The sequence below is a fragment of the Schistocerca nitens genome, chromosome 10 (assembly GCF_023898315.1).
Source record: "Schistocerca nitens isolate TAMUIC-IGC-003100 chromosome 10, iqSchNite1.1, whole genome shotgun sequence".
Taxonomy (NCBI): Eukaryota; Metazoa; Arthropoda; class Insecta; order Orthoptera; family Acrididae; genus Schistocerca; species Schistocerca nitens.
The window spans coordinates 152256432-152280275 of NC_064623.1; positions in this window are offsets into that span (position 1 = coordinate 152256432).

A 23844-nucleotide genomic window follows, 5' to 3' on the forward strand; every position below is an offset into this window, starting at 1 on the left:
TGTCGCCAAACACGGATGCTACCATCGTGGTGCTGTAAACAGAACCGGGATTCATCCGAAAAAATGACGTTTTGCCATTCGTGCACCCAGGTTCATCGTTGACTACACCATCCCAGGCGCTCCTGTCTGTGATGCAGCGTCAAGGGTAACCGCAGCCATGGTGTCCGAGCTGATAGTCCATGCTGGTGCATACGTCGTCGAACTGTTCGTGCAGATGGTTGTTGTCTGTTGACTCAGGGATCGATACGTGGCTGCATGATCCGTTAGAGCCATGCGGATAAGATGCCTGTCATCTCTACTGCCAGTGATACGAGGCCGTTGGGATCCAGCACGGCGTTCCGTATTACCCTCCTGAACCCACCGATTCCATATTCAGCTAACAGTCATTGGATCTCGACAACGCGAGCAGCAATCTCGCGATACGATAAACCGCAATCGCGATAGGATAGAATCCGACCTTTATCAGTCAGAAACGTGATGGCACACATTTCTCCTCCTTACACGAGGCATCACAACAACGTTTCATCAGGCATCGCCGGTCAACTGCTGTTTGTGTATGAGAAATCGGTTGGAAACTTTCCTCGGGTCAGCACGTTGTAAGTGTCGCCACCGGCGCCAACCTTGTGTGAATGCTCTGAAAAGCCAGTCATTTGCATATCACAGCATCTTGTTCCTGTCGGTTAAATTTCGCGTCTGTAGCACGTCATCTTCGTGGTGTAGCAATTTTAATGGCCAGTAGTTTAGTTAAAGTAATGAAATTTTGGGAATACATTTGTCTGGTTAACATATTTAAGGCTTTAACATTGCAAGATCACAGTTAATGAAAGCGCGAGGTAAGTCATTGCACATGTGAAATGCTGATACGTTACTGACCTTTATAACCTCTAGAATATTGAATGCAAGCATGCACACGTGCATGCATTGTGTAGCACAAATTGCCACATGTCAGTTAGTGGGATCGAATTCCACGCCCGGTGCGCGTGGTCTGCCACTGCAGGGACGGTTAACGCTGGTTGTGGACGAAGCTGAAGTCGGGTCCAATGATGTCCCATATGTGCTCGATTTGTGACAGATACGGTGATCGAGCAGGTCAAGGCAACATGTAGACACTTTGCAGAGCGTGTTGTGTTAAACAGCTGTATGTGGGCGGGGGTTATCCTGTTGGGAAACACCCCCTAGAACGCTGTTCAAATGTTCAAATGTGTGTGGAATCTTATGGGACTTAGCTGCTAAGGTCGTGAGTGCTTAAGCTTACATACTACTTAACCTAAATTATCCTAAGGACAAACACACACACCCATGCCCTAGGGAGGACTCGAACCTCGCCGGGACCAGCCGCAGAGTCCACGACAGCAGCGCCCTAGACCGCTCGGCTAATCTCGCGCGGCTAGAACGCTGTTCATGAATGGCAGTACAACACGTCTAATCAACAGAATGACGTATAGTTTTGCAGTATAGGTGCGTGCCATAACCACGAGACTGTTCATACGAAATCGCACCCTGGAAATAATCGCAGGTGTAGGTCCAGGGTGTCTAGCAAGCAGACAATTTGGTTGCAGGCCTCCTTGTAACTAACACACGGTAACCGCTGGCATCGAGGCTGAACCAGCTTTCATCAGGAAACACAACAGACCTCGTCCTGCCCGCTGAGAAGTTGTCACTTGACACCACTGGAGTCGCAAATGGCGATGCTTTGGGGTCACCGCAATGCACGCTACAGGGCGTCTGGTTCGGAGCTGTCCTTGAAGTAACCGATTTGTAACAGTTAGTTGTGTCACTCTGTTGCCAAATGCTGATCAGGAAATGGTGATCAGGGACTTCACGACACTATCTCTCCTCTCCCACCTGCCGTAAAGGCAAAAGGGAAAACAGCGTGCGCCGTACCTGGACGGTCACCCATCTAAGTACTGGCCAGGCCCGGTGGTGCTCAATTTTAGTGATCTGAACGGACCAGGTGTATCCACATCGGCACGTCCGATGACAGAAATCATGCACAGTGACTACATTCCTTCCAAGTCTTTCTGCAATAACCGCAAAAAAAACCACAAAAAATAACAGGAAAAAAGTAATCATAATCAAATTCTATAAGGAAAATAATTAAGAAACATCCAGCTTCTCGTAGGCCTATCTACGACCTCGTTCAAACTCAGTGATGTGTTGATAATGCCGTCTTTGTCGCCTTAAAGACATTCTTGACTAACATCAGCTCATCATGTCCAATCTCAAAGGTAACGAAAAGGTCACGAAAGGTCACGGCCGTTGCAGCGTGTATTTAAAGAAAACCTGATTTGCGTCCTCATAGTGACGCTACTGGTGCCATCCTTATGCGACGAAATCTAAGAGACCATTAACTTTCATGTAGAAACGCGCCTACCAACTTTCCTTTATTTCGCACAACTCCTTCAAGATGTTGAGATTTTTTCCGGCAGTGTGTTTGAAAATAGAAATTACAAACTTCGAAATACCACGATCGCATTAGTAGAGCGTTTATTCAAATTACCGGTTTCGGCAAATTATGTTGCCATCTTCGGATCTTTAAACATCTAGTAAGCACAAAACTGGGTGTGAGATACCTATACAACATCTTTCATATAATATGGATCCAGAACGTAGCTTATACACTGCACTTCAAAGAATCTTCTTCGTAAGTATAATAATTTGTGTTCCGTAATAAACAGACAATCCAAGAACATGTTTGTCATAGCATGGCGGCATGTCGAACGTAAAACAATCATTATATAAAATATCATACAGAGTGCACCGAATATATAAGCTCATGCTCCCTCAAAAGCCGCATACAGATTGAGATTGGTTAGTAAACATGACAGACCTCACAATCAGACATAAGATGGCAGTGGTAACAAACTCGACTACAGCGTTTCGTATGGAGCTATGAATTATCTTTACAGCTTAAGACTTTAATACCTTTAAACCTGTGCTAGATACGAAGAAATAGTTTTCAACATGTGATAAGCTAACTCACACTACTACATCCTCATTCACAAATCAAAGTGTGCACTCTTAATGACATGGACAACGCATACTACATGCGCAGCAAACTGTTCAATACTCGAAAAAGCTGGACCTTGTACGCATATACACTCCTGGAAATTGAAATAAGAACACAGTGAATTCATTGTCCCAGGAAGGGGAAACTTTATTGACACATTCCTGGGGTCAGATACATCACATGATCACACTGACAGAACCACAGGCACATAGACACAGGCAACAGAGCATGCACAATGTCGGCACTAGTACAGTGTATATCCACCTTTCGCAGCAATGCAGGCTGCTATTCTCCCATGGAGACGATCGTAGAGATGCTGGATGTAGTCCTGTGGAACGGCTTGCCATGCCATTTCCACCTGGCGCCTCATTTGGACCAGCATTCGTGCTGGACGTGCAGACCGCGTGAGACGACGCTTTTTCCAGTCCCAAACATGCTCAATGGGGGACAGATCCGGAGATCTTGCTGGCCAGGGTAGTTGACTTACACCTTCTAGAGCACGTTGGGTGGCACGGGATACATGCGGACGTGCATTGTCCTGTTGGAACAGCAAGTTCCCTTGCCGGTCTAGGAATGGTAGAACGATGGGTTCGATGACGGTTTGGATGTACCGTGCACTATTCAGTGTCCCCTCGACGATCACCAGTGGTGTACGGCCAGTGTAGGAGATCGCTCCCCACACCATGATGCCGGGTGTTGGCCCTGTGTGCCTCGGTCGTATGCAGTCCTGATTGTGGCGCTCACCTGCACGGCGCCAAACACGCATAAGACCATCATTGGCACCAAGGCAGAAGCGACTCTCATCGCTGAAGACGACACGTCTCCATTCGTCCCTCCATTCACGCCTGTCGCGACACCACTGGAGGCGGGCTGCACGATGTTGGGGCGTGAGCGGAAGACGGCCTAACGGTGTGCGGGACCGTAGCCCAGCTTCATGGAGACGGTTGCGAATGGTCCTCGCCGATACCCCAGGAGCAACAGTGTCCCAAATTTGCTGGGAAGTGGCGGTGCGGTCCCCTACGGCACTGCATAGGATCCTACGATCTTGGCGTGCATCCGTGCGTCGCTGCGGTCCGGTCCCAGGTCGACGGGCACGTGCACCTTCCGCCGACCACTGGCGACAACATCGATGTACTGTGGAGACCTCACGCCCCACGTGTTGAGCAATTCGGCGGTACGTCCACCCGGCCTCCCGCATGCCCACTATACGCCCTCGCTCAAAGTCCGTCAACTGCACATACGGTTCACGTCCACGCCGTCGCGGCATGCTACCAGTGTTAAAGACTGCGATGGAGCTCCGTATGCAACGGCAAACTGGCTGACACTGACGGCGGCGGTGCACAAATGCTGCGCAGCTAGCGCCATTCGACGGCCAACACCGCGGTTCCCGGTGTGTCCGCTGCGCCGTGCGTGTGATCATTGCTTGTACAGCCCTCTCGCAGTGTCCGGAGCAAGTATGGTGGGTCTGACACACCGGTGTCAATGTGTTCTTTTTTCCATTTCCAGGAGTGTATAATAATTCCAATTCCAAAGAAAGCAGGTGTTAACAGATGTGAAAATTACCGAACTATCAGTTTAATAAGTCACAGCTGCAAAATACTAAAGGGAATTCTTTAAAGACAAATGGAAAAACTGGTAGAAGCCGACCTCAGGGAAGATCTGTTTGGACTCCGTAGAAATGTTGAAACACGTGAGGCAATACTGACCTTACGACTTATCTTAGAAGAAAGATTAAGGAAAGACAAACCTACGTTTCTAGCATTTGTAGACTTAGAGAAAGCTTTTGACAATGTTAATTGGAATACTCTCTTTCAAATTCTGAAGGTGGCAGGGATAAAATACAGGGAGCGAAAGCCTATTTACATTTTGTACAGAAACCACATGGCATTTATAAGAGGCGAGGGGCGCGAAAGGGAAACAGTGGTTGAGAAGGAAGTGAGACAGGGTTGTGGCCTATCCCTTATGTTATTCAATCTGTATATTGAGCATGCAGTAAAGCAAACAAAAGAAAAATTTTGGAGTCGGAATTAAAATCTAGAGAGAAGAAATAAAAACGTTGTGGTTTGCCTATGACATTGTAATTGTCAGAGACATCAGAGGACTTGGAAGAACAGTTGAACGGAATGAACAGTGTCTTGAAGAGAGTATATAAGGTGATCATCAACAGAAACAAAACGAGGATAATGGAATGTAGTCGTATTAAAGCAGATGGTGCTGAGGCAATTAGATTAGGAAATCAGACACTTAAAGTAGTAGATGAGTTTTGCTATTTGGGCAGCAAAATAACTGATGATGGTCAAAGTAGAGGGGATATAAAATGTAGACTGGCAATGGCAAGGAAAGCGTTCGAGGATAAGCGAATTTTGTTAACATCGGGGACATCTTTTCTGAAACTATTTGTAAGGAATGAAGCCGTGTACGGATGTGAAACGTGGAGGATGAGCAGTTTAAACAATAAGATGGTACAACCTGACCAGAAGAAGGGATCAGTTGGCAGGACATGTTTTGAGGCATCAAGGATTGACCAAGCGAGAGAGAAGCGTGGAGGGTAAAAATCGTAGAGGGAGACCAAGAGGTGAATACACTAAGCAGATTCAGAAAGATGTAGGTTGCAATAATTAATCGGAGATGAATAGGCTTGCATAGGATAGAGTAGCATACAGGGCTGCATCAAACGAGTCTTCGGACTGAAGACAACAAGAACAACAACAACAATAACAGCAACATATAATATGGTAGAACTGCTTAACAACACAAATATTTTTGTCTACATTGTAAAATAGAAAGTAAACGACTAGATTACAGTGTTTTCGAAAGGTGGGCACAATGTACCTCCACCCTCTTGGTAAGGTGAGGGTGAAGTGAGGAATCTAGAAACATATTTTAGCCTACCACGCACCTGTCCCAGAGGTATAACGACATTTGACTAATTGCGGCACATTCTGGAGCGTTTCTGAAGTCATTCTTCGTGCGCTCCACGCATGACTGGTACGAGAAGAAGCCCTCTAGTAACTGGCACAGTGGGAGTTGTCGTCTGCAGTGCACGTAAAAGTGGACGAACCGAGAAAGGGAATTAAAGTTTCAAAGCGCGGTGAAGATGGAGTCTGCGTCTCGAAAGGAGACATCAGAACCTGTGAAGGCTTCCTATGCCGCCCCCTAAACAACCTGGCATGACTACTCAGGGTCTCGAGGAACAAAAAAACTTCTTCTCTCTCTGGGATACAAGATGAAACTTTGTAGACAACAAAAGCCGGAGACCATTGTAGCGACCCCTCGGCTCATGGGAATTTCTCACAGTAATTTCCTTCCTCTCCCCCCGCTCCCCACCCCTCTCCCCCACACTCGTTCCCCCGATGTGTTCAAAAGAAAGCAGTAATATTAAATTTAAATGAATCCCGTAGTCTCAGGACACCCTCAGTTGAATTACAGCTAATGAAACTCGAAGAAACCTTACAATGACGGCACCAGCAGCTTTAGTTATAGGACAAACTTGAAACGGCAGCAGGCCGGTGTGGCCGAGCGGTTCTAGGCGTTTCAGTCTGGAACCATGCGACTGCTACGGTCGTAGGTTCGAATCCTGCCTCGGTCATGGATGTGTGTGATGTCCTTAGGTTTCAGTAGTTCTAAGTTCTAGGGGACTGATGACCTCAGCTTTTAAGTCCCATAGTGCTCAGAGCCATTTTTTTTAAACGGTAGACAGTTAGAGAGCAAAAGGTGTCTGTTAGTCTTCTACGTATTCCTCACGATTGTTTGAATACCTTTAGGAGTAGATGCTCGCTCATGCTTCACACTACCATATAGTTCAAAGATGGCCGATCGAACAATTAGCTAATTGAGAAGACGATCACATCATATTTGGGATAGCGCAAGGCTCGAAACAATTGAACCAAAACTCCTATACTGAAATATAAACAGCGAGCCACGGGGAAACCTTTAAAAATGTGTAATCTGAAGTTACTCTTTTAAATTTTTTAGTTTTGCGGGAAATCTGCCGATAAATGAATACACCGAACTTCTCGAATTTTCCTGTACGGTGTTTAACCCTTTCCGACCTGAATTTTTTCTGGAGAAAGGAAAGTTTTTCTTTCTGCTGTAAAGCTTTTAGGTGATTTTTTAAATTATTTTAGATACAATATCGTACAAAAATATTTAGCCATTTTCAAAGTATACTTAGTACACTTGGCTTCTTTTTATTGACTAAAATAACTACTTTTGAAATATTCGCTGTTGTAATAAATAAACTCAGTCAATAATTACCATGCAAAATAACAATAATCATGTTAATTTATACAGTGGCATTAACTAACTAAGCACTTCCGTAGATTCTGACGGTCACAAACTGGTTCACACTGCTATATTGACTTGTCGATATGTTTATAGGAAAGCCCAACAGTTGGCTGAAGTTTTACCTGATAAAAAGATAAAATATTCACAAATGTGTACATGAGGTTTCCACTCCGGAAAAATATTTTTGTTGCAAATAAAAGACAGTAAAATTAAATGTACACAGTGGTAGCCAGAGTATCTGAAAGAGTTATGGAAGTGCTACGGAAGTGTAAATTACTTTTGCCTCGTACGTTAACTGAGTCAGTCTCGCACTTCCTTTCGAATGGGCCACGTCATTAACCACAAATTCTACGATTTACTTGGGTGCCAGAATTAGAATTGAAGAGCAGCGAGGACGGGGTCCGTGGACTGGCATCCCTGGTCCCTCTCACCACCCTTTTGTGCACTACGAGCACTTCTTGTGGAAGCACAGAGCCACGTAAGTTCATCGCACAAAACACGGGCTAACTACAAAGTTCATGACACACTTAAAATGGTTCAAATGGCTCTGAGCACTATGGGACTCAACTGCTGTGGTCATAAGTCCCCTAGAACTTAGAACTACTTAAACCTAACTAACCTAAGGACAGCACACAACACCCAGCCATCACGAGGCAGAGAAAATCACTGACCCCGCCGGGAGCACACTTAGAAAAAATGCATATAAATAAGTAGCCAACAACAGGATAAAAAATCATACAGTAAGTCAAAGTCAAATGCTCAAACCCTTGTTTCCATTGTGAATAAATGTTCTATTTGTCCACTCTTCTTCACACAGCAGATACCATATTGGTAGTCCCTGGCGTGGAGAAGAGCTGAAAAAAGGCACCGCAGTTCTGTTTTACAAAGAGTGCACTACAGCATTGGCCCCTCACCTACCTTGCATCATTTACCGCGAACCTCTCGCCTAGCGCAAGGTCCTAAGCGACTGGAATAAAGCGCAGGTGACTCCTGTACATAAGTACGGTAACAGAACGGACGAGCAAAATTATATACTACTATGTTTAACGTAGGTTTGCTGCAGAATTCTTGAACACATTCTCAGCTCGAATATCAAGGTTTTAGAAAGTTTAGCTCCAGCGAAATTCAGCTCGTCCTTTGCTCAAATAATATACTGCGAACTGTAGATGAAGCGCAACAGACAATTCCATATTTGTAGATTTCGGAAAAGCATTTGACGCAGACCGTTAACGACGGTACGAGCATACGGAATAGATAGGTATGTGAGTGGCGAGAAGACTTGTTCATTAACAGAACTGAGTATGTTGTCCTCGACGGTGAGTGTTCGTCAGTCACATGGCTACAATCGGCACCACCCCAGGCAACCGTGACAGGACCGCTACTATTTTCTGTATACAATATTATCTCGCGAACAGCTTTGGCAGAAATTTGCCGTTGTTTGCTGATGATGCTGCACTGTAGGGATAGTGTAGGAGGATACAAGAGTGCTTAGACAAAATGTAAAACAATGTAAGTTAATGTAGATGAGTAGGAAAAACAAACCCGTAAAACAGCATTAGTAGCTACCTGCTTCACACAGTGACTTCGTTTAAATATCTGGGCGTAACGTTGTAAAGTGATATGAAATGGATACGGATTTGTGACAATTGTGTTAGGGAAGGAGAATGGTCGATTTCAGTTCATATGTAAAGGAGACTGCGTATAGAAAGCTAGTGCTACCTGTTCTTGAGTACTGCCAGATTTTTTGGCATCTACATCATTTCAGATAGAACCAGATCTGAGGCAGGATGATAGATTTAGTACCGGTAGGATCGAACAACACGCAGCTATTACGGAGATGCTTCGGCAACTCAAATGGGAATCTCTGGAGGGGAGGCGACGTTCTTTTCGAGCAACACTTTTGAGAGAATTTAGAGAATCGCAGTTGAAGCTTACTGCAGAACGATTCTTCTGTCACCAACGTACATTTCGCCTAAGAGGCACAAAGATAGTATACGAGAAATTAGGGCTCATACGGAGGCATGGGATGGAGGAAATCTGTTACCAGAGCTTGGCTGCATACTAGGGCCTCAAACCTGCAATTGGACTTTGGAGTGGACTTAATCAGGTACCTAATAATACAAATAAACATGTTATTTTATTTTTAGCGGGAAAAAATGGACTCTTTCTGTTGCATTAAAGTCGTGGTGGGCGATATTTGTTTCAGCCGAGTCCAGCTACAAATTGCAGATGTCTGCCGAAACACCCGAGAAAATGCACCTGGCGACTAGTACGAGGGTGAGCCCGTGTCTGTGGGCCTGCAGTAGTGGCAGTATTGCTAGTAGATGTCCTGACACTTTTGATGGTTCAAATGGCTCTAAGCACTTTGGGACTTAACATCTGAGGTCATCAGTCCCCTAGACTTAGAACTACTTAAACCTAACTAACCTAAGGACATCACACACATCCATGCGCGAGGCAGGACTCGAACCTGCGATCGTTGCAGCAGCGCTGTTCCTGACTGAAGCGCCTAGAACCGCTCGGTCACAGCGGCCGGCGACACTTTTGATCAGGTAGCACATGCAAAAGGCAGAGTACATATCATTAACAGCATGCACTCTACACTCGAATAAGTTATGAAGTGAAATGGCAGTTAACGGGACGAGGAACGACAGTAATGCGCCTGCTGCGGAGTGTTCGGAAGGCATGACCCGAGGCACTGCTCTATCACTGTGTGCAGCCACAAAGCGGGTTGCCTACACGGGTGGCGCCATTGCGCACGCGAGGTCTGGAACACCGGAGAACACACGAGAGGTGGCACGGCAGTCGATGTGCGCGGGAATGCGCCACGGTGTTTTCTTCGCTTAAATAAAAACATTCCAATTTACTCGTATCCTATCCCAACAGTAATGGCACTTGTTTAAACATTACCATATCACCGTTCCTGATAGTGCTGTCTGATGTTATCTGAAGTACGTTACGTTTTTAAAAGTTCCTGCTCCATCACTAAGAAGTGGGTGGTTGGATAATCTTGAAAGTAGCAGAAACTAGATACGTGGAGGCAAAGCAACGCTTATTCCTTACTTGTAAGCCACTTCTTTTTTTTAACACACGTCAACATTAGGATGACAGGCGTTCAGTAAGTAACGCAACACATTTTTTTTTCTCGATGTAAAAATGCGGAATTTGTTCTGGGACATCGTTGGAATATTTCCGCTTCAGTCTATATAGTTTCATGAAGTTCCCATACGTCGCAGTGCTACATACACTAAGTGATCAAAAGTACCCGGACACTTCCTAAAACATACGTTTTCCATATTAGGTGCACTTTGCCGCCACCTACTGCCAGGTACTCCGTATCAGAGACCTCAGTAGTCATTATACATTGTGAGAGAGCAGAATGGTGTTCTCCGATGAACTCACGCACTTCGAATGTGGTCAGGTGATTGGGTGTCTGTGTCATACGTCTGTACGCGAGATTTCGACACTCCTAAACATCTGTTCAGACCACCACACAGGATTTCCAAACTGTATCAGGGTCCACTGCAAGTACTATGACAGTTAGGTAGGAGGTGAGAAAACGGATTTCATAGTCGAGCGGCTGCTCATAAGCCACACATCACGCTGGTAAATGCCAAACGACGCCTCGCTTGGTGTAAGGAGCAGAAACATTGGACGGTTGAGGAGCGGAAAAACTTTGTATGGAGTGAAGAATCACGGTACACAATGTGGCGATCCGATGCCAGGACGTGGGTTTTAATCTGTCAGGAAGTTTCATATTCGTGCACATTCCGCTGCAGAGTGTAAATTTCATTCTGGAAGATATTAAGGTTTTGTAGCCAAAAGACTAGGTAACAATTTGGTGCCTGAATCCTAAATAAAACGAACCTGCTTCGAGAACAAAACGTATTGCATTACTTATTCAACGCCCTTAGTACTAATTTCTACGAACATCGTAGGCTGTCAACTGCTTTAATATGTAAATTGTTTGAATAATGTACTGTATTATTCACTGATCATTTATTTACAAACTTGAAAACTTGGGTGCTTTGGAAAATAAGCGAAATTGTAAAAAATGCCCCATCCCCCAAAATGAAAACTATAGAAGTCAATGGAAGAAGACAGTCATACATTGCAGAAATGTCACAGGGCACAATAACCTGCTGCAGTTTAAAAAAAAATAGTGACCTGTCTTTCTTATTGAAGAAATTCATTACTCTTGTTAGGGTATACATGCTTATGTAATGGGAGAAATTTGTTACTTTAATAGAGAGAAATTTCTTCTGAAGCCACGATCGCTAAATACTATTTATTTCGCGATGACTGGTTTTTACAGAAATTTCTTGTGATCAAATGTTGACTGCAAACTTCTTCGAAACCCGTCATCGTGAAATAAATAATGCTGATCTATGCTGCAGAAGAAATTTCTTTCCATTATTTGTTACTAAGATATAATTATAACTGGGTATTAAATAATTGTGAAAAAAGTGATAGGTCATTATTAACTATGATAAAAGTGACAGGTGACTAATAATGATGATAGTAGTGGTATGTCATTAATTACACTAATTAGACAATAAATTATGACAGACCATTAACAAAAGTGATAATGCAAAGTGACTTGCTTGTAGAGAACAGTGGACCCCTTATGCCAAGAGGTCACTGAGTTGTGCTCTTGTAGATAAGTCTCACAACTGCGTCAGCATTTTGACCAAAGAGATCATTAACTCGTGGCCTTGAATATCAGCACAACATCAGCCTTAGCACATTGATTCCTTGGGGAGATTTGGCAACACTAATCTTGACCATTGGCCTTTGGGGTACGTGCACTTTGTACGCCCGTATCTACCCTACTCAGATTGTACTTTGAAACATGTTTTCACATTAGGAAAACCCTTACTTTGCAGGAATAAATTTTGTAGTTTCGGAAAAGGAATACAGAACAGAAAAACTGAATGCCTTAATTTAAAAATGGAATTAGAAAATTTGTTGAATTTCTATTATAGGGCTGACTACAAGCGGAAGTTTGGAAAGTGTGCGAAGGTACAAGACTCTCCCATATACACTCCTGGAAATTGAAATAAGAACACCGTGAATTCATTGTCCCAGGAAGGGGAAACTTTATTGACACATTCCTGGGGTCAGATACATCACATGATCACACTGACAGAACCACAGGCACATAGACACAGGCAACAGAGCATGCACAATGTCGGCACTAGTACAGTGTATATCCACCTTTCGCAGCAATGCAGGCTGCTATTCTCCCATGGAGACGATCGTAGAGATGTTGGATGTAGTCCTGTGGAACGGCTTGCCATGCCATTTCCACCTGGCGCCTCAGTTGGACCAGCGTTCGTGTTGGACGTGCAGACCGCGTGAGACGACGCTTCATCCAGTCCCAAACATGCTCAATGGGGGACAGCTCCGGAGATCTTGCTGGCCAGGGTAGTTGACTTACACCTTCTAGAGCACGTTGGGTGGCACGGGATACATGCGGACGTGCATTGTCCTGTTGGAACAGCAAGTTCCCTTGCCGGTCTAGGAATGGTAGAACGATGGGTTCGATGACGGTTTGGATGTACCGTGCACTATTCAGTGTCCCCTCGACGATCACCAGTGGTGTACGGCCAGTGTAGGAGATCGCTCCCCACACCATGATGCCGGGTGTTGGCCCTGTGTGCCTCGGTCGTATGCAGTCCTGATTGTGGCGCTCACCTGCACGGCGCCAAACACGCATACGACCATCATTCGCACCAAGGCAGAAGCGACTCTCATCGCTGAAGACGACACGTCTCCGTTCGTCCCTCCATTCACGCCTGTCGCGACACCACTGGAGGCGGGCTGCACGATGTTGGGGCGTGAGCGGAAGACGGCCTAACGGTGTGCGGGACCGTAGCCCAGCTTCATGGAGACGGTTGCGAATGGTCCTCGCCGATACCCCAGGAGCAACAGTGTCCCTAATTTGCTGGGAAGTGGCGGTGCGGTCCCCTACGGCACTGCGTAGGATCCTACGGTCTTGGCGTGCATCCGTGCGTCGCTGCGGTCCGGTCCCATGTCGACGGGAACGTGCACCTTCCGCCGACCACTGGCGACAACATCGATGTACTGTGGAGACCTCACGCCCCACGTGTTGAGCAATTCGGCGGTACGTCCACCCGGCCTCCCGCATGCCCACTATACGCCCTCGCTCAAAGTCCGTCAACTGCACATACGGTTCACGTCCACGCTGTCGCGGCATGCTACCAGTGTTAAAGACTGCGATGGAGCTCCGTATGCCACGGCAAACTGGCTGACACTGACGGCGGCGGTGCACAAATGCTGCGCAGCTAGCGCCATTCGACGGCCAACACCGCGGTTCCTGGTGTGTCCGCTGTGCCGTGCGTGTGATCATTGCTTGTACAGCCCTCTCGCAGTGTCCGGAGCAAGTATGGTGGGTCTGACACACCGGTGTCAATGTGTTCTTTTTTCCATTTCCAGGAGTGTATATCTAAACATCTTCATCTTCTCGCCAACTGCTCGTCTCTGCTCATCTATCCACACTCTCTTTGGTCGAGGTTTTGGCGCATCTTCTTCATAGTTTGCGTTTTCTATAAGTAGCCTAAAGTTATTCCTGTCACGTATTATTTCTTCTGTAACACCTATTTTGTTGGCGTCTTTCTTTACTGCTTCTGTCCATCCGACGGTGTTTTTCAGCTTACTAACGTAATTAAATATTTTCTTTGTAATCCGTGTTTCTTCCATTCTTTTTAAATGTCCATAAAGTTTGAGCCGTCTCTTCCTCATTGTATCTGTGATCTTTTCTGTATTTTTGTATAGGTCTTCATTTCTCCTTTTAATCCACCTGTTTTCCTTGTTTTTCTCAGGACCTAGAATTTTTCTTAATATTTTTCTCTCTCTTTTTTCTAGTTCTCTTAATTCACCTTTCTTATTCAATGTTAGGCACTCTGATCCATATGTTGCTTGTGTCCTAATAACTGAATTATAATGTTTAATCTTTGCTTGTATGGCTATTGATTTCTTATTGTAGTAGTTTTGTGTTAATTTATATGCAAATTCCAACTTTTTTATTCTTTTTTATTTGTTGTGTTATCCAGTCCATTGCCTTGGATCCACTCCCCCAGGTATTTGAATCTATCAACTCTTTTAATTTTTCCATACTTTTTTTTCATAAACTTTTCTGTATTATGTTTGTGTTCTATATACTCGGTTTTTTCGTAGGATATTTTTAGCCCAGTCTTTTCAGCAATCTCGTGTAACATATCAAGCATAACTGTTGCGTCTGTTCGGTTTTCAGTTATCAATGCCATATCATCCGCAAAGGCTAAACATTTTACTTCAAATTTGTTCTTTCCTTGACCCATGCTTATACCCTTTGTGCCTCTGTTTTTTAATGTGTTTTCCCATGTTTTTACTACTTTATCTAAAACCAAGTTGTTATATATATATATATATATATATATATATATATATATATATATATATATATATATATATATGTGTGTGTGTGTGTGTGTGTGTGTGTGTGTGTGTGTGTGTGTGTGTGTGCTTCTGTATGACACCATGTCTCAAAACTTAATACAACTCTCTGTACACGGGTGAAAAATAAAAAGAGTAAATGGGAGCAATCTTAATACTAATAATAACGTCTTTGAATCTAACAAATATAACCTAATTTAGTAAGTTAAATTATATCATTGACTGATTAATTAAATATGTAAACAAAACCGAAAATTAAATGATATTACGTAATTTAAATGATTTTACGCTTGATTCCAGAACATGGCCGTGATGTCCACAAAGGTGAGTAGCAGCAATCGACGGCACCAGCCAGGAAATGATTGTGAACATATGATAGGCGCACAAGGAAGTGGACTGCTTTTTGTAGTCCTAAAGCGAAATAAATGCCTCAGCTGTACCACGCTTTCCATTTCAGAGTAGTAATTGCAACCTACGTCCTCAATTATTTGCTGGATGCATTCCAGTCTCTGTCTTTCTCTGCAGTTTTTACCCTCTGCAACTCCCTCTTTGTACCTCGGAAGTTATTCCGTGATCTCTTAACAGACGTTCTACAATCCTGCCCCTTCTTCTTGTCAGGATTTTCCATATATTCCTTTCCTCACCCATTCTGCAGCGAAGCTCTTCATTGCTTACCTTATCAGTCCACCTAATTTTCAACATTCTCCTATAGCACCACATCTCAAGTGCTTCGATTCCCTTCTGTTCCAGCTTTCTCCCAGTCCATGTCTCGCTACCATACAGTTCTTCCTCAAATTAAGACCTATGTTTGATGCTAGCAGACTTCTCTTTTAGCCTGTGTTAGTCTGCTTTTCATGTCCTCCTTGCTGTGTCCGTCATCGGTTATTTTGCTGACTAGGTAGCAGAATTCCCTAACTTTGTGACCCCCAATTCTCACGTTAAGTTTCTCACTGTTATCATTTCTGCACCTGCTAATTACTTTCACGTTTCTTCGGTGAATTTTAACATAAAGTAATAAGGAAAAAGAAACACCAGTCCATTCTGAGAAAGCATCTCCAGAGCTTAACCACTTTACTGGGCTTCAGTGGGACCGTGTCTAGGTGGTTTGCTCTTGGACAGTCGATAAAGAGATGCACCACAAAATCTGTAAACATTTGATTTTTGGAAAAAAACGGCATTTTATCTGTGAACATGGGTATTGTATCGACAAATTTGATTATTCCTGTAAGAAACAATAACAGAAAATGATCATAATCGTTAATGGTTCACCTGAACATTAGTATTGTTGTATGCACACTAAAGTTCAGAAAGAGAGCGACTATGAGTCTCATGTTGCGGGCTGCGTGCTTGACAAATCAAGGCGCCGCTGTTACGTCGGTGTTTACGGGCTTCCTTCTTTACTGCTGTAGTTCCGTGCGTATGACGAGTCTGAGAAGTGTGGCGCTGCGCTCGCTTCACACTCGCCGACTCATTCCCTGTTACGGAAGTCCGCAGCACTATACGCCTAGTCGTGACTTAGTGCGAAACATGAGTAGATGTTCTTGCTGGTAGATGTTCTCGCTGCTGTAGAGCATTACTGACAAGGCGAAAAGATCGATTTCTCGGGATCAGATGGCCTCTAACGAAGCTTTGCGTTGTGAGAATGTACAGGTGTAAGATGAAAATTAACTAATGAAAAGTACACAATTGGAAATGTGTTTGGTCCCGGCATAGATTCGAGTCATCTCTCGGGCATGTGTGTGTGTGTGTGTGTGTGTGTGTGTGTGTCCTTTGGATACTTTAGGTTAAGTAGCGTGTAAGCTTAGGGACTGATGACCTTGGCAGTTAAGTCCCATAAGATTTCACATACATTTTTGAACAAATGTGTTTCATTATGGGAGGAGTGATCTCTGAAATACGTTTCACGCTATAGTCCACACTTCACACGAAAAACTTTCAAATTTCGACCAATGCAAACAAAATGGTTGTATTCTTGTTTATTCGACCTCCAACATGAGAAAACATACATGCCGTGTCATAAGAAAACGCGGCACAGAGCAACGTGACTGTTATATCCCTTCAACAAAAAAGCGCTCCATCTCCCTCTATTCATTTGGTCATGCCAACTTGCGTTTATGGGCTAACAGTAAAGTGTGTAGCATTCCATTTGCGTAATTTATTGTAATAATTAATCGCCATTTAGTGACTACACTTCATCCTCAGGTCATGTATTCCGGTGCTGTCGTTACAGACTCGATAACGTCTCGAAAGTTTGCATATGCCAACATAATTGTTAGATGATGATGTTTGGATTGTGGGGTGCGCTCAACTGCGCGGTTATCACCGTCCGTACAAATTCCCAACCTTTGCTCAGTCCAATCGCACCACTTTCATGAATGATGATGAAATGATGTGGACAACACAAACACACAGGCATGTCGAGGCAGGTGAAAATCCCTGACCCCGCAGGGAATCGAACACGGGACCACGTGCTCGGGAAGCGAGAACGCTACTGCGAGACCACGAGCTACGGACATATAATTGTCAGAGATTCTCTAGATAGATATTAAATACCAAAATATATCTACAGCAGTCTTCGAAATAGTTTCATTTTTAGAAATGTATGCATAAACAGCACAATATGTATCGCTACCCAATCAGTCGTTATATTGTTATACAGGATGAATAAAAATTCAAGCACTCTGACTTTGCAGTGCGATTCCTCACATACTAGCAGTCAGTAAATCGACGTTAACTATCAGCAATCTGGCAACATTGTAAACACATGTACGGTAACTGCCTGTATCATCAAACAGCGGTAGTTCTGTGGTGCTGGTGCAGTAAATAGCTTTTTCATCGAGGCGGTTTTCTTTTTTTCTTCTTGCTAGTTTCATTCTGCAATACAATACTGTAGTATACGTTTCATAAGCCACACCATCGAACCATATATACTGTTTCTCTAACGGCAATGGACATGATCTTTCCACGTTCCCATCGATAGTAATAACAACAATAATAATAACAATGATATTAGTGATAATAACAGACAATAACAACAATAATACACTACTGGCCATTAAAATTGCTACACCAAGAAGAAATGCAGATGATAAAGGGGTGTTCATTGGACAAATATATTATACTAGAACTGACATGTGATTACATTTTCACGCAATTTGGGTGCATAGATCCTGAGAAATCAGTACCAAGAACAACCACCTCTGGCCGTAATAACGGCCTTGATACGCCTGGGCATTGAGTCAAAGAGAGTTTGAATGGCGTGTACAAGGTACAGCTGCCCATGCAGCTTCAACACGATACCACAGTTCATCAAGAGTAGTGACTGGCGTATTCTGAGGAGCCAGTTCCTCGGCCACCATTGACGTTTTCAATTGGTGAGAGATCTGGCGAATCTGCTGGCCAGGGCAGCAGTAGAACATTTTCTGTATCCAGAAACGCCCGTACAGGACCTGCAAATGCGGTCGTGCATTATCCTGCTGAAATGTAGGGTTTCGCAAGGATCGAATGAAGGGTAGAGGTATAGAATCTGAAATGTAACGCCCACTGTTCAAAGTGCCGTCAATGCGAACAAGAGGTGACCGAGACGTGTAACCAATGGCATCCCATACCATCACGCCGGGTGGTACGCCAGTATGGCGATGCTGAATACACGCTTCCAATGTGCGTTCATCGCAATGTCGCCAAACACGGATGCGACCATCATGATGCTGTAAACAGAACCTGGATTCATCCGCAAAAACGACGCTTTGCCATTCCAGGTTCTGTTTACAGCATCATGATGGTCGCATCCGTGTATGGCGACATCGCGGTGAACGCACATTGGAAGCGTGTATTCGTCATCGCCATACTGGCGTACCACCCGGCGTGATGGTATGGGGTGCCATCGGTTACACGTCTCGGTCACCTCTTGTTCGCATTGACGGCACTTTGAATAGTGGACGTTACATTTCAGACGTGTAACGACCCGTGGCTCTACCCTTCATTCGATCCCTGCGAAACCCTACATTTCAGCAGGATAATGCACGACCGCATTTGCAGGTCCTGTACGGGCCTTTCTGGATACAGAAAATGTTCGACTGCTGCCCTGGCCAGCACATTCTCCAGATCTCTCACCAACTGAAAGCGTCTGGTCAATGGTGGCCGAGCAACTGGCTCGTCACAATACGCCAATCACTACTCTTGATGAACTGTGGTATCGTGTTGAAGCCGCATGGACAGCTGTACCTGTATACGCCATCCAAGCTCTGTTTGACTCAATGCCCAGGCGTATCAAGGTCGTTATTACGGCCAGAGGTGGTTGTTCTGGGTACTGATTTCTCAGGATCTATGCACCCAAATTGCGTGAAAATGCAATCACATGTCAGTTCTAGTATAATATATTTGTCCAATGAATACCCGTTTATCATCTGCATTTCTTCTTGGTGTAGCAATTTTAATGACCAGTATTGTACATAACTATGAAGTTGCATTTGGAATACATCGTAACATCAATTATTGAACATTATTCGTCAAGGAATATAAATTACAGTGTTAAAATGGTTCATTGGTATGAAATAGGGCTTAGAGTATGCTGCCCTCTAAACTCAGAACTACAAATCTGCACCAAAGATTGTCGTTGCCCCAGCGTTTGCGTGGATGATCGACGATTACCATGGAAATGGCGTCCTGTTCCTCTGTGGACGTTACTGGAACTGTCAAAGATTGTACTAGGGACAGATACGTCGTATGTTACGGTTATGTGATGCCATAGAAATACGGTTAATTTTGCTCTCTTCTGATGTCAGCGCCAATATTGTCGTAGTAACAGCGGAACGATGTTACTGAAGTGCATCGATAGTCGCCGTAGAAACGGCGTCCTAGCCCGGTGAGGCAGGCATCAGATGATCAACATTGCGATAAGATTGTTTTAAATTTTAATTTTAACGAATTTTAAGATCGCTGACGATGTTCCCAAAAATTTCAAAAATTTTATGAGCATACGGAGCTCACTTCTGATCTCTAGCACACACGTGTCGTGGACACTGTATTCGCCAGATGTCGTCGGATACGTATCGATGCTGAAGATGAATCTACGAGATCTATCCAAAAAAAAAGGAGCGAAATGCGGTTTGCATTGCTGCACGCGCCTGTGTGTAACCTGTGATTGCCGAAAGTTTCATTGTTGTATGCCTGTTAGTTATTGTTCAGTGTTGTATCGAGTAGAACGTTGTGCCGCACAGTTTGAGAATTTCGAGATGTCAGAATTAGAGGAGCAACGCGTCTGCATTGAATTTTGCGTGATGCAGATGACGCAGGAAGGCTGCGGTGACGAGTGTTCGAGCCGTACTCGGATTTACGAATGGTTCACAAAATTCAAAAATGGCCGGATGGAACTGAAAGATGACTCTCGTTCAGGGCGCCCGACGACGCTCATATTAGTAACGTCAACGAAATCGCGCGCGCCAATCGAGGACTGACTATCTGAGACATGTCAGAAGCGTGTAACACCTCAGTTGGATCAGGTCATGAAATCCTGACACAGCATCTAGGAATTCATCGTGTTGCCGCCGGATTCGTCCCAAGGCTCATGAGTCAAAACCAGAAAGACCTTCGCCTCGCCATCTGTGAAGAGTATCTTAACTGGTAAGGAAACGTGGGTCTACGGTTATGATGTTCTACTTTCAGTCTTCACAATGGGTCGGTAAAGGTTCTCCAAGACCATAACCAGCTTGACAGGTCAGGTCAACTTTCTTTGAAGGATTGCTTCATCATGAATTCGTACCAGAGGCACAAATTGTTAAGCGATGGTACTATCGGGACGTGTTGCGACGCCTCCGAGAAAATGTGAGAAGGAACGGCCTGAAATGTAGCGAGGCAATTCATGGCTCCTGCATCACGGTAACGCACCCGCACATTCATCCCTGTTCGAGGGCGACTGTTGCACAAAAAACGAAATCAGTGCTGTGCCATCCTCCGTACTCCCCAGTCCTGCCCACTAAGGAATTTTTTTTTTCCTTTCGAAGTTGAAAACCCCCTTTAAAGACGAAGATTTGCAACGATAGACAAGATGAAAGAAAATTCGCAGACGGCGCTTCTCGTGATCCAGCAAGATGAGGACCAAGATTGCTTCCGGAAATGGAAACGGCGTTGGGAGCGGTGTATCAATTGTGGTGGAGAGTATTTCACATGAGATTTCACATAAGATAAGCGTAGAAATATTTTATGGACAAAGTTCCGGAATTTTTTGAACAGTGCTCGTATAAGGGCGACGTCGTGCTTGGATAGCTCGGTGAGTCGAATACATAGACGCGAAAGGCAGAGGTCTCAGGTTCGAGTCCCAATCCAGAACATAGCGTTAATCTGCCAGCGAGTATCATATTTGTTGCAGAGTGAAAGTTCTTTCTGGAAAGGTGCCCAGTGTTTACCCAAAATCGATAAGTACCATAATTATGTTCTGTAACTGTCCCTAACAAAAACAAATGGAGTGCATAAAGGATTTATCTGTTTTCAATATGAAACACTTGTTGGCGAGGCACTCGTTGGCTTCCTCGCCTCTTGGACTTCGCTCCTCGTGTTCCACTTTGCTGTCCCTCCTCGGTGTGGTTATTCAGCTAAGCTGTACATCTCAAATATTCTCGGAACCGTTTATTATATCGTAATTCAGGAAATTAGATGCAGCCTATAGGGGAAAACAGGTGTACATGCACAAAAAGCAAGAGGGGAGAATGAAATGAAAGAACAAGAACCAACAGCTCTCATTAAAGAGGGTGTAAGAGTGGGGTGCGGTCTTTTGCCAATACTGTTGAATCTGTACATAGAAAACGCAATGGCTGAAACAAAAGAATGGCTCGCAGTTCACATCAGTTTCAGGGTGGAAAGATATCAAGGACAAAATTCGTTGATGATACCGCCGTCGTCATTTAAGGTAAGGAAGAATTGAGGTATCTGTTGAATGAATTCAACAATGAAATTAGTTCAAAATATGGATTGAGAGTAACCTAAAAAAAGGCGAAAGCAATGAGGGCAGCAGAAACGAAATTCGTGACAAACTAAATATCAAAACTGAGGACGATGAAATAGACGGATTTAAAGAAACCAGCTACCAAGGTAAGAAAATAATAGTTGTTGTTGCTGTGGTCTTCAGTCCAGAGACTGGTTTGATGCAGCTCTCCATGCTACTCTATCCTGTGCAAGCTTCTTCATCTCCCAGCACCTACTGCAACCTACATCCCTCTGAATCTGTTTAGTGTATTCATCTCTTGGTCTCCCTCCATGATTTTTACCCCCCACGCTGCCCTCCAACATTAAACTGGTGATCCCTTGATGCCTCAGAATATGTCCTACCAACCGATCCCTTCTTCTAGTCAAGTTGTGCCACAAATTCCTCTTCTTCCCAATTCTGTTCAATACCTCCTCATTAGTTATGTGATGTACTCATCTAACCTTCAGCATTCTTCTGTAGCACCACATGTGGAAAGCTTCTATTCTCTTCTTGTCTGAACTGTTTGTAGTCGATGTTTCACTTCCATACACAGCTACACTCCACACAAACGCTTTCCTTGCCAATACCAGTCTACCTTTTATATCCTCTCTACTTCGACCATCATCAGTTATTTTGCTCCCCAAATAGCAAAACTCCTTTACTACTTTAAGTGTTTCATTTCCTAATCTAATTCCCTCAGCATCACTTGACTTAACTCGAATACATTTCATTATCCCCGTTTTGTTTTTGTTGATGTTCATCTTATATCCTCCTTTCAAGACACTGTCCATTCCGTTCAACTGCTCTTCCAAGTCCTTTGCTGTCTCTGACAGAATTACAATGTCATCGGCGAACCTCAAAGTTTTTATTTCTTCTCCATGGATTTTAATTCCTACTCCGAATTTTTCTTTTGTTTCCTTTACTGCTTGCTCAAGATGCAGATTGAATAACATCGGGGATAGGCAACAACCCTGTCTCACTCCGTTCCCAACTATTGCTTCCCTTTCGTTCCCCCGCGACTCTTATAACTGCCATCTGGTTTCTGTACAAATTGTAAGCAGTCTTTCGCTCCCTGTATTTTACCCCTGCCACCTTCATAACAGTTGATGGACGAAATAAGGAGGACATAAAAGGCACAGTAGAATAGGCGAAGGGGGCATTCATGGCCAGGAAAAGTCTACTAGTACATCAGACATCAGCCTTAATTTGAGGAAGGAACTTAGAATGTATGTTTGGGGCACAGCATTATATGGTAGTGAAACATGGACAGTGGGGAAACATGAAAACAAAAGAATCGAAGTGTTTGAGCTGTGGTGCTACAGAAGGATGATGAAAATTCGGTGAACTGATAATGTGAGGAATGAGGAGGTTTCCGCAGAATCGGCGAGGAAAGGAACGTATGGAGAACACCGACAAGAAGGAGGGCAGGATTACATCACTGTAGGGACCGCCCTCTGCCCGATCGTAAACCACTACTAATTCGTCAGAACGCACAGAGAGGACCTTTGCGGCGTCGTTAGAGGCAATAAAACAAAAACAATATTCAAAATTATTCCACTCGTTACTGAAAATACAATTCTTGGTGCTCCTTCTGCATCGACTGGCGGTTACGTAATCTGGAGAAGAATCCGCCGAATCCAGTAGCGGACTCGTGGCTGCCGAGGGCGCTGCATCACCGCAGTTTGGAAGTCGATGACACCCTGATGACGAGGTTTTGCTAGCCGCTGGCGATGTAGGCACGCCCGTCCGGTAGATTTGCTTGGAGGTGGCATTCACCACGATGCGTGTGTTTCGATTCACACTCCGTTTTGGGAAGTTCCTCCCAGATCACTGGCCACGTTGTCCCCTCAGACGGGCCGCCATTTTGGCTGCCGTGCAGTCGTGCTGAAAGCTGTGCCTGGCTCGCCGGTACAGTAGGCCTTCGGACACGTGCGATAATAGAGGTTAGGGCAGCTTCTGCAGTCGTGTCTGTAGTCCCTCAGATTACCCGTCAGCAGTGATTGCTGCGCTGACGTCAGGACTGGACAGCCTTGGCTTTGGATCGCTGATCGTCTTGTAGGGCAGAAAGTGCAAGATTAACACTACAACAGACTTATACATACCATACCACACCGTGACAAGAGAACTG